Here is a 12,500-nt window from a genome sequence, read left to right as displayed (position 1 = left end):
CACACATATATATACATATATATATATATATATATATATATATATATATATATATATATATATATATTTATATATATATATATATATATATATATATATATATATATATATATATATATATATATACACATGTGTGTATGTATATATGTTTAGTGTATGTGACCAAGCAAGGAAAATAAGAAGGTGGGGAGAAACTACGTTAAAATGTATGAAAATTCTGGCCATCAGCTAAAGTCCTCAAAAGGTTAACGAGTTTGATCAGAAGGTTCATACGTCTATGAAATCTTTAGTGGGCGGGGCTTAGAGCCTGCCACTGGCTTGAAGAGGCATCGAGCACCCATCTTCCTACCACAGTTGCGACGAGGCTGTTCCGAAGACCACGGCATCGAACAACTACTCCTGGAAGTGGTAAGGAATACTAAGGATGATCTTATTTGACTCTTATCTTTAGATTATTATGCTTACTGTGAGACGTTATCCTCATGTTGATATCATACCGGAGTTCTGTTTCGATATTATTATTACTAGCTAAGCTAAATCCCTAGTTTTGACGCTGTTACTGTTTTTAGAATGATATATTGTTATTTTATTCTCACCATTTATTTATTTCCTTATTTCCTTTCCTTACTGGGCTGTTTTTCCCTGTTGGAGCCCTTGGGCTTATAGCATCTTGCTTTTCCAACTAGGGTTGTAGCTTGGCTAGTAATAATAATAATAATAATAATAATAGAAAAGCAGGATGCTATAAGCCCAGAGGCTCCAACAGGGAAAATAGCCCAGTGGGGAAAGGAAAAAAGGAAAATAGAATATTTTAAGAAGAGTAACAGCATTAGAATAAATATTCCTATATAAACTATAGAAACTTTAACAAAACAAGAGGAAGAGAAATAAGATAAAATAGCGTGCTCCAGTGTACCCTCAAGCAAGAGAACTCTAACCCAAGATAGTGGAAGATATCATTCTACAGATATATCTAGATTAAAAAAAAAAAAAAAGTTTATGATATTCTGGCGTATTTTGTATTGCTCGTCAATATGGTATTATAATATCTTTCTGATAAAACCATCCTTTAGAATTCTGCACTTCAAGCAATACCTTCCCACCGACCAATTAATGCTTTCAACTTTAATAAAACTGAACCTCGTTATACCAGTAGTTATTTTGGTCGCTGTATTCTCGTTTTTCCTTTATTGTTTTGTTAACATTTTATTCGTTTCATTGTGTAGCTTTAATTATATTTACTCTGGTCAAATCTTAATTTATACTATTGTTTTCACAATAGTAATAATGAAAATTACAAAAACGTACAAAGATCAATCCCATACTGACAATTACACGGAACAGAGGGGACTGTACCAACCGTGTTTCACACAATTGTACATAATTCCTTATGTATATATTATGCTTGTATCTTCGCTCCTCCCTCGCACTAAAAAGAACCTGAATGATCATGTCTCCGGTTTTGCTCTGTATCATTGTCTGTCTCTCGAACATGTCACTCCGGGGTCACCAATGTGACGTTGCCTTGAGGTTTTGTATATAAAGCAGAGTGTTCCTTAATAAATAACTCAGTCGTTTCCAATCTGCCTTTGAGTTCACACCCTTACTCGGCACCGTCACAGGACCATCGTATATAGCTATTTAGATATGCTATAATTACATTTGTATAATATACAAACCTCTTTAGTTTACCAGAGTACTTACGCCAAAGGAACTTCTACATTCCTATGCCACCAAACTTCAAAACCTCTCTAAGTGGACGTCTTAAACACTCGGCAAAAGAAAGCGAGCCTTAATGTTTCAGAAAACCTTTTTGATATTTACTGGACACTCATCGGTGCACATTGAACGGATAAATGAAATTCACAGCCCAATCACCGTTAAGTTTTTTTTTTTTTTTTTTTTTGCATATCATTATTACAACAAAAAAGAAATTTTATATATATATATATATATATATATATATATATATATATATATATATATACATATATATATATATATATATATATACATATATATATGTAAATGCATATATATATATATATATATATATATATATATACATATATATATATATTTGTGTGTGTGTATTTGTTTGTGTAAGGACTTTTGAAAATAACATTTATGCTTGTAAATCTTAGGCGGTAAAAATTATTATTATTATTATTATTATTATTATTATTATTATTATTATTGTTGTTGTTTATGTAGGGTAAAATTTAGTGTAGGTGAGATCCAAGAAGTTGAACAGCTGAAAAGAGAGAGACCAAAGAGAATGAATGAAAAATCACAATCCAGATAGAACTGTAATTAGGACATCGGGGGCCACACTGTAAATGGTACTAACCCACTCAACATTTAATCGTTTGAGTGCATTTTTTTTTATATTACATTATTCATATTAATTACAGACTGCCTCAAGAGGCCACGCTATCACATAGGGACAGCTACATTAAACACAAGGGTATAATTTCGCCTGTATTTCAGACTGTCCGTAATTAGCTGGTGAGCTTGCTCTAATTGTTTAGACTCAATACTGTCTCACTATGTATTTCATAATGACTTAAAGGTAATGCTACCCTTTTTGCAAGTAAGTTAATCAACTGAAGCGGTTCTAACGTGACAATTGCTAGCTGAAACGTTTTAACCTATTTGATTCTTATAAAGCAAGTTTCACAAAGTAGTCGTTAGAATTGCCATTTGTTCACAGAAAATGTTTATCAAGTTCATATACTGTTCAATTGTTGATGACACCACTCGAAGCCTTTCATATAATAAATTATTTTTCATATAGTTAAGAATCCCAACTATCAAAATTCCCTTTTCCCTGTAGGTCTAACTTATTTGCATGTGGCACGGTTCCTACTTTCAATTGCACTGTGAACTGTGAATCATTTCTTGCGTCATTGTAAGAGGGGTTCACTTTAAGCTGTTTAACTGTTAATTCAGCATTTATACTGACAAGTCCTCTCTTGATTTTTTCCCTAAAAAATAATACTGTACCTCAAAGCAACATTAAATTTTTTAAGAATATTGTTCAAACACCCTTTTCAGCGTAAGTTTTGATATTTTATAAATTTTGATAAACGACCGTGACAAATCACATCTTAATCTTATTTATTTCAGCCAATAAGCTAAAGTTACTAAATAATAAATTCACGTGATTGCAAAGTATTTGAACATATGGGTTCAATCGTAATAGCCTATTGTACTCTCAAAAGCAAGCACCCCCATAAACTCATTAACGCAATTTCTAAACATTACATTGCATAATATTTTTCATAACTCTGACCATCCTTTACATTCAGTTCTCCCTGGACAATTCTATCCTGTTCGTAATACTAGGCAGGCAGTTAATTCTAATAGCCAGGCCTTCTCCATCATGAGACTCAATACTACACAGTATTCTAGAAGTTTTATTCCAGCTGTTACCAAGTTGTGGAATGATCTTCCTAATCGGGTAGTTGAATTAGTAGAACTTCAAAAGTTCAAAGTTGGAGCAAATGTTTTTATATTGACCAGGCTGACATGAGTCTTTTTATTGTTTATGTATGACATATCTGTTTTTGACGTTGTTAATAGTTTATATACGACATATCTGTTTTGACGCTGTTACTGTTTTTAGAATGATATATTGTTAATTTATTCTCATCATTTATTCATTTCCTTATTTCCTTTCCTCACTGGGCTATTTTTCCCTGTTGGAGCCCTTGGGCTTATAGCATCTCGCTTTTCCAACTAGGGTTTTAGCTTGGGTAGTAATAATAATAATAATAATTACTGTATTACTCAAGGGTCTTAGCAGTACCCTTTGCTGCACTCGCATTCTAACCATCTAACCATTCTGCCGTTCTCCCTTTCTTCTATCTTGCTGCCAAACTTGTTTTAACTTTGAGTTCATAATGCAACTGCAGATTTTACCCAGGTCGTCCGAATGTCCTCACTGGTCTCATAATTTCATAAATTCAATTATTGGCAAACTCATAGTCTCTGTGGGGTTAAGGCAATTCTTTTCATACAGCGAGACCCTAATTAGAATATTTTGGTGCAACTTGTAAAATATAAATCTCAGACATCATGCGTTTCTTCCCTATAGAAATGAAAGAATCTTTCTGTGTTTATCTATATATCTTTCTCTTCTGGTCTGCTCTCTATTTATAATCTGTTTGTTCTCGGTCATTCCCTTTTCCGTCTCCTTTGGTATGTTGTTTATGTCCTTTTCTTCTAATGTGCCCTTAGAATATTCTTCTTAAGTAATATCAAGTAATTACTGAAGAGATAATTTACTGGCAGTAGTTGTAGCCAGAAAGCTGATAAACGACCTCTGTTAGTTGTTATGGTTGGTCTTATTTAAACATACATTTATCATTCTTTAACATTGATGTAAAACATTCTGGTGTTCGAATTAAACGATTCGTTTATGGAAAAATCAATTAAGTAGTATGATTGCTAAACTATCCAATGTTTATCTGCAAATATAAAGGTTTCCTGTATGAAATTATCAATTGTGTTTTCCAGATACTTCCTATGATTTAACTATTATTCCCTGAAAATCATTATTATTGCGAAAGTTAGGAAGTTCTGGACCTACTCTTCATTGTCATGATGGGAAATGACGTGAATACGTCAACATTTTAGTTTTAGCTTGAGTGCAATGGGCACTCCATAATGCCTCTCTCTGAGAAGATAGACAGACATTATAAGGTCGACTGTGCAGAAGAATCTGGTGTTTTAACTGATTTTCTGATGACGGTGCCTCAAGGACTAATTATTGGGTACTTGGTCGACAATAGTGACTATCATCATTATTGCAAACGCAACAGACTGCAAATAAATGTTTTTGTTTCTACGAATATCTGTATTTGAGCTTATATTTCGAGACTGTTTTGTGTTCTAAGCGCGATACAATTAACCCAACCAATATAGGATTGTGAAAGATGAAAGATGTTTTTATGCGTTTGGAACTGTTTTTTGAAACTGGTGTGAAATCTGTGGATCTGTCATGTACTGTCATGTAATAATTAACATTTCTGTTTCCGCAATGAATAACCTTTAATCTATGCAGAGGTATCTTTTTATTAGTAGCCCCTTCTGCAATATTTATATTGTTTCCTTTCTTTCTCTCGAATATTTTCAAGTGATTGTTTATTGCCTCTTTTTAATATATCTATGCTTTGGTTTTCTTTCCTTATTGTGGATATCTATAACTACTCCATTGGAGACTCAGGAATGTAGCAAATAATTAGTGGAATGGGGGGTGGGGGGTTGAACTAGGGGCAGAATCACCAGAGGTCAAGGGTTTAGGGGTCACTTTAGGTACCCAAAACCTTACCGATTTTAGATGGTCTGTGGTGCATTTGGAGCATTTCTAGACACGTAGAGATTATATTTTGGTGTAATGTACCCTTAAATTCTACCTTTTCTTAATTCTATTAAGTAGATGCCTTTCCGAGGTACTTTGTATTAAAATTGCAACTAAAGGTTTTCATCAAAATATATAAATAAAATTTAACTATCTTACATCACACTTCATCGATCCGCAAAACAAAGTATTGATAATTTAAATAATTATATTTCATCCAAATGTCCATAAAATTTACTTCAGTTCCTACAATAAACAGACAAGATTGACAAACTTATTCGACCATACCATAATCAAAATCTAGTCTCGGGATGATAGTTTTAATATGTATATATATATATATATATATATATATATATATATATATATATATATATATATATATATATATATATATATATATATATATAGATATAAAGAATGAAACTTTGTAATGGTAATAAGGTATATAGTGACTGTCTGTGCGTGTTTCTGGAACTGCTTCTACATATCAATATGCAGCCAAATTGAAAGACTTCCATTATAATTAGTCTCCGTTTATGCTGAGTTCGGGCAAAAAGATAATGTGGTTTTTTCGCAATATGTCGAGTCGTCGGTTGCCTACATCTTGAATTTTTAATCTGGAAAATTTAAAGCTTTACTTTAGTAATGTGAGGTTTTAGTGTTCAGGTATAGGTAGGTTAAAAAGAGTGCTAGCGTAAAAAAAAAGTTCATGGAAGGGAAATTTTCTGTAAATTTATTTACTTCAGAAGATTTTTATCAACAGAACCACGTATGAAATGTTTCGTTTACAGTTTTTGCGTTTGTTTCAGTTTTGACAATGTTATGAAAGTACTGTTGGTTGGTACTTCACCCATTTTCTAAAGATTTTTATCAACAGAACCACGTATGAAATGTTTCGTTTACAGTTTCGCGTTTGTTTGAGTTTTGACAATGTTATGAAAGTACTGTTGGTTGGTACTTCACCCATTTTCCAGTTTTCGTTGATATATTTCCATGCTAACAAGTATAATTGAAATGCATTCGATATATGTTGAACTTCGTACTTTTCAAAGTTATTTGTTCGGATATGTGACGGGCCGAGAGAGGCTGTGACTAAGAAGGCAGGATGAAAGCAACTGAGTAACTTCATTACAGAACATCCATTTATATATACAGAAAGTCCAGGCAAAAAGGACATAAAAACATAACAGGCAATTTCATGTTCAACCAACAACCGGTGCTGTTAACAGTTAACGGTGAGAAAAACAGACATGTTTATTCAGGTCCCTATCAGTGCGAGGGGAGAGTGAAGATACAAAGCATCATATATACAAAAAAAAAATGTACTATGTACGATCGTGTGACACACGGTTGGTACAGGTACAAGAAAGACCTTTGTAATCTTAAAGTAGAAAAGCACAGTTACCATTCACTCTTCACATTGCTTTTCAGTTTAACATTAAGACACTACGCCACTTTGTTTTCTAGCTCATAGTATAAAGAAATCTAATATAATGATTCAAAATATACATCAGCAGTTTCTTAACATAATTTCAACAGCTCATATATAGTTTACGATAAACAGCTGAAATAAAGTCCAATCTCTATCTTGTGTTTAAAGATTATTTTGTCCTGTTCAGAACATGTCTAGATTTGTTTGAGACACCTATCGACCCCTGGTGGCTACTCCTCTACAAGTCCAAGTGTCCAAATTATCTGGTATTCAAGAAGAATTTTGAATAGATGCTGACAGCCCTGATTCAGATCATAGTCTTAAACACCTTCTGGTAAATTGTTTTACGATTTTTTTTTCTTTTTTTGTGGGCCTTAAAAACACTTTTATTTGTTTTTCATGAAGCAGTCAAGAATCAATCACTTGGTCTAAGTAATACCAAATCTTAAGCTTTTTAATGTTCTTATGTCTTATTGATTTATGACAGATTTCTTCTTCATCAATTATTATATTTTCTCCCGTTTTTTTGCTGCTAACTCGATCACCTACAAAATCAGTCGGTAACCTCTAATGTTTTTGGAATTTTTGATGTCTCGAAAATTTTAATCCTATCACTCTTTTTTAAATTAATCTTATCTAGATCTTCAAATTAAAAGTTATATCGATTTCAGTGTATAGTATGTCCCTGTTACTAAAGAAATTCGTTGTAATATCTTACGCTTTTGCTTTATTTTTTCCCTCAATCAATATTACCAGAGACTGAGACTGTTATTCCTATTAATAAAATCTTGTCTTACCAATTGTTATCAATCAGGCACACTGTTCTATCCAGTTTCTCTTCCTCTTGTTTTTATTAAAGTTTTTATGGTTTATATGGGAAATATTTATTTTGATATTGTTACTATTCATAAAACATTTTATTTTTCCTTGTTTCCTTTCCTCACTGGGCTATTTTCCCTGTTGGGGCCCCTGGGCTTATAGCATTCTGCTTTTCCAACTAGGGTTGTAGCTTAGCATTTAATAATAATAATAATAATAATAATAATAAGAAAGATTATGGATTTACAGAGGTTTTCATAACCATTCTACTATAGAATTTCTATTTAATATGGACACTTAATGACCACTTTCGATAGTCTATTGGCTGCTCGATAGAATCGAAATACCCCCTTCTTAAACACTCCCTGTTACCCTTGTTATTCTTTAAATAAACTTCGATTGGCAATCATAACTTGGAATTAAGGAGAAAATATTTGCAGTGACACGTCGCTTCCCAGCTCACCATTAGTGATGTTATTTTGCCGATATCGATCTTACCCTTTTTACCCTCAAAGTATTTTGCTGGTGAGGAAATGATTGATTTCCACTTATTTACATTCGAATTATAAACCACAAATAAAAAAATAAATGGTTGTCAAAAAAAAAAAAAAATAATAAACCACATGATGGTAGGTGACATACTTGCTTGTTGCGTTAATGCTTTGCAATTATTTTAGGAAGGTTTTTTTCACAGTTGGAAGGACAATAATTCCAAATTTCAGTAAAATTGTATGAATATGAAACTCTTCACGAGTTTCATTACAACCATTTTACATTCTCTCTACTTGGAAAAACAGCCTCAATGCATTCATATCCACTCTAGCTGCTAATTCATTCCTCACACCTGTTCTCACTCTTAATGCTTCGTTCCTAACTGTATCCAATCTAGACATGAATAGATTTATCAATGATAGTTTCTTTTGCGTTTATTATTTTTTGTAATTTGTATTTTTTATGCCCATGAATTTAATTTCTTTAAGCGCTACAGGAAACTAAAGATTACTGAAAACTGATCTCATCCTAACTGTATGTGTCTGAAGATAATCATAACTGTGAATAACATATTACAAACCTATTTCTTGACCAGGGTATCAAACGAATAATCTTTTAACTTGCTTCCGGTACTTGAGATATACGATTCAAAGTTATAGTTTTCATCTTCCATCGTTCATCAATTGAAAGATAAAGAAGGAACTTGAAGTAATGATTGAAAGGCTACTAGTTTGGGCCTCGTGATTCTCAACAAGTGATAAGGTTTTTGGGGTGATCCATTGGGGTTAGTGGAAGGGGTATCTTCAATGTTCACTCTACAGAACACATTTACTGGCACTCTATGTACAACTATCAGATGGTTCTAAAGCTTCTTAGCTTATATCATTTGAATCTTGTACTGTAACATCAGATAAAAAATACTAATGAATATCTCAAGTTTTGCTTTTACCACCACCTTCTTCACAGCATAAGATGTGATTCTATCTTTTTTTTTTCTTTAGCTCTGATAACCTTTTCTGGCATTTTAAACTCCATTTTCTGTTCCATGAACTGTCTTTTGTATTCCCCATGTACTCTGCCAAGATTTTTCAGGTTTACCATACTTAATTTCTTTAATTTTGAGTATTTGCAAATAAATGTTCAGTTTTATCTTCTTCCTATGCATTTTGCTTTGAAATTTGATTTTGTTAAACAGATTGACACTAGTTGTTTTCATGACTAGGATTGCTTGACCACATCCAATATTATGGCTTTGAATATCCTTTCTACAAATCTCAAATCTCTTTAGCCTCTGTGTAGTTTCGGGGTCTCCGAATGACCTTATTTTCCTTTTGAGTGTGTTCAAAATATATTTTTTTAAAATTCATATTGTCCTTTGGGTCTTCTCTTTTCTCATAAGGGAATTCTGTTCTGTGACTGTGTTTCCATGATGACCATAAGAATGTCTTGCGAAAAGTTTTTGCTGTGTCAAGGATTATAAAGGATTTCCTTTATCCTTCCAATTGAATCCTTCTATTTGCGACTAGAGTCGTGAGTTACATGATACCACAACAGCGAAAGCAAATCCAGGACGGAAATGAAGTTGGCCCCAGGTGCAGGTCTAGGTATGTACAGTACAAAAGCAGTTGATGGTGACCAGGAACACTTTCATAGAACAGGCAGGGTCAGCAGTCCAGGTATTCATCATAGTAACATTTCAAGGATGCAAGAGTTTCACTCCTTCATGGTCACTGCAAAGTCAAGGAATGTACCGAGAAAAGGGTTGGTTTTAGGTATGGCGTACTCAGTGCAAGGCACAGGCTCTTGCTGTTTCAGCAGCACGTAGAAAGGGTTGAAAATTTTTCATGATCACCTGGCCCTTTTTCCAAGAGCTATGGGATGCAAAGTTGCACAGATCTCTTGACTGTGCAGCTTTGCAGCCCATAGCTCTGGATTTTGATCGTATTTGGTAGGATGGGCAGGCGTTAAAGTGGTGGGTTGTGGACAGGTATATGTTGTGTGTTGTAGGTGATGGGGTTTGATGGTACATAGATTGTAGTTCTAACCCGTATGGTGGCTATATGGGGCATTGTTGGTCTATTGTAGGGGTTTGTAGGTTGCTAAGAAAGCTACGTTGTGTATCTGTTCTCCGGACTTTGTCCATGGTCTCTAAGGAGATAGGAGTTTCTATCATCAGGGTCGCCTGTGGTTAAGTCAGCATTTGATAACCTAATGCAGGAGTATTTTCTCCAGAATGGTGGGAACAGGAGGAACAGAAAGGCGTCTGGTGTGGTTTTCAGGATTGGCTTATGTTTGCTGATGTATAGGGTATCTAGGACCTTCAGGCAGCGTTGGTCTGTCAGTAATTTTAATGTTTGAAACATGAAAATCTTGAGATGTAAGTATTATGAACATTTGCTATATTTCCTCGATGACACCCTCGTGGTTATGGCATGGCATACCCTTGGAGAAGTTAATTGTGGTCATATTTTCAGGTCATCTGCAGAAAGATCATTGAAAAAGATAGACAATTTCTTTTACATCCTCTTGGAAGATCTTGCTCTGCAGTGGCTAGTCTGTTCTTTAACAAGGATTGTCTTATCTTATTAGTTAATATTAAAAAAAAAATATTCCCTGTCACTATGCTGCAAAGGATATGTTCTTGTTCTTCATATTGTTGTTGCATGCATGAATGCCTTAAAAAAAATGACCATATTGCGTTCTGAGTGCTTTTACTTTTCCGTTCAATTCCCTATTAGAGTACCCATTATCTATCAATACTTCAAAGGGCCAAAGAAGTTCTAGATGAGTGGAGTGCCAAGTTAAGTATTGGGAAATGGCATGTTTCATGTAGGCATTAACATTAGCTCTCATATAAATGTTAGGACAATCACTGTTCTCATTCAGGTAAAGCCTCTCAACACAGTCGCAAAGAGTAAAATGTTATCAGAAGTAAGCTATAGAGAAAATTGTAAATAAGATGAAAACCACTGATGCAGCAATAACTTTTAACAAGACATTCATAAAATATGGTCTGCTGGCTAAATACTACTAATAATAATGTTCTATCTATCTATCTATCTATCTATCTATTTATCTATCTACCATGTCACTTCCCTAATTTTGGGAGGTAGCCGACATCCAAAAAGAAACAAAAAGGGACTTTTTCCTCTTAGTTCCTACTTGCCTGAGTTTGGTTGGTACTGCTAGGGTACTGCAATGAACTCTACCCCGTCTTCCACCACAAATGAAGCTTCATATGCTAACTCCCCTACTTCCGCTAACTCAGCGTTCATCAAGGTGACTCAAGGTAGCCGCAGGGCCTATTGGAACTGCGTCACAATCGCTCGGCATTCATTTCTATTTCTAGCACGCTCCTTTACATCTCTCACATCTATCTTTCTGTCACCTAGGGCTTTTTTCATTCCATCCATCCATCCAAACCTTGGCTCTTCTCTTGCACTTCTCCCATTAAATCTTGCATTCATCACTGTCTTCAGCAGACAACCATTTTACATCCTCTCTACTTGGCCAAACGACCTCAACGCATTCATATCCACTCTAGCTGCTAATTCATTCCTCACACCTGTTCTCACTCTTAATGCTTCGTTCCTAATTGTATCCAATCTAGATACACTAGCCATACTCCCCAGACACTTCATCTCGAACACATTCAATTTCTGTCTCTCCATCAATTTCATTCCCCTCTACTTCGATCCATACATCAGTTGTTACAGTTACTTTCTTATACATAATTCTCTTTTCATTCATCCTTAACCCTCTATTCTTTACCACTCCCCTTACTGCCCCCAATACTTTACATCTTTCACTCATTCTCTGGCGTACATCTGCTTCCACTCTACCATTTGCAGCAACAACAGAACCCAAATACTTAATCTGTTCTACTTATTCCAGTAACCCTTCATTCAACATAACATTCAATCTAGTACCACCCTCCCTTTATGTGCATATCATAACCTTACTCTTACCTACATTAACTCGCAACTTCCTTTTCTCACACACCCTTCCAAACTCTGCCACTAATTGACACAGCTTCTCCGATTCTGCAACCCATACAGTATCATCCAAAAACAACAACTTATTCACTTCAAACTCATGATCACTCTTATCTATGAGTTTTAATCCTCAACCAAGCACTCTTACAAGCAAATTGAGTGACCATGGTGACATCACATATCCCCGTCTCAGCCCTACTCTCACTGGAAACCACTCACTCACTTTATTTCCTATACTAACTCCCACTTTACTGCCTATGTGTAAACGCTTCACTGCTTGCAACAACCCTCCACCAATTCCATATAACCTCATCCACATTGCTTCCTGATCAACTCTATCCAGATCCATAAATGTATCATACACCTCCTTACCTTTCGCTAAATATTTCTCACA

General features: G+C 34.5%; 2 protein-coding genes across 2 annotated transcripts in view; one reads left to right on the top strand and one right to left on the bottom strand.

Annotated features, from left to right (window-relative positions):
- LOC137634545 (uncharacterized) overlaps positions 1-12,500 on the bottom strand; it is a 469,969-nt gene that overhangs the window by 82,095 nt on the left and 375,374 nt on the right. The window lies entirely within an intron of this gene.
- The window catches only part of LOC137634572 (glutamate receptor ionotropic, delta-2-like), a 42,194-nt gene continuing 30,024 nt past the window's right edge, over positions 331-12,500 (top strand). Inside the window, exon 1 of the mRNA XM_068367036.1 lies at positions 331-408. The gene's annotated coding sequence lies outside the window, so the exon portion shown is untranslated. The remainder of the gene's footprint in view (positions 409-12,500) is intronic.

The sequence above is a fragment of the Palaemon carinicauda genome, chromosome 44 (genome assembly GCF_036898095.1).
Source record: "Palaemon carinicauda isolate YSFRI2023 chromosome 44, ASM3689809v2, whole genome shotgun sequence".
In the NCBI taxonomy this organism is placed as follows: domain Eukaryota; kingdom Metazoa; phylum Arthropoda; class Malacostraca; order Decapoda; family Palaemonidae; genus Palaemon; species Palaemon carinicauda.
Note: the sequence above shows the minus strand (reverse complement) of the source record. Positions and strands in the feature narration are given on the sequence as shown.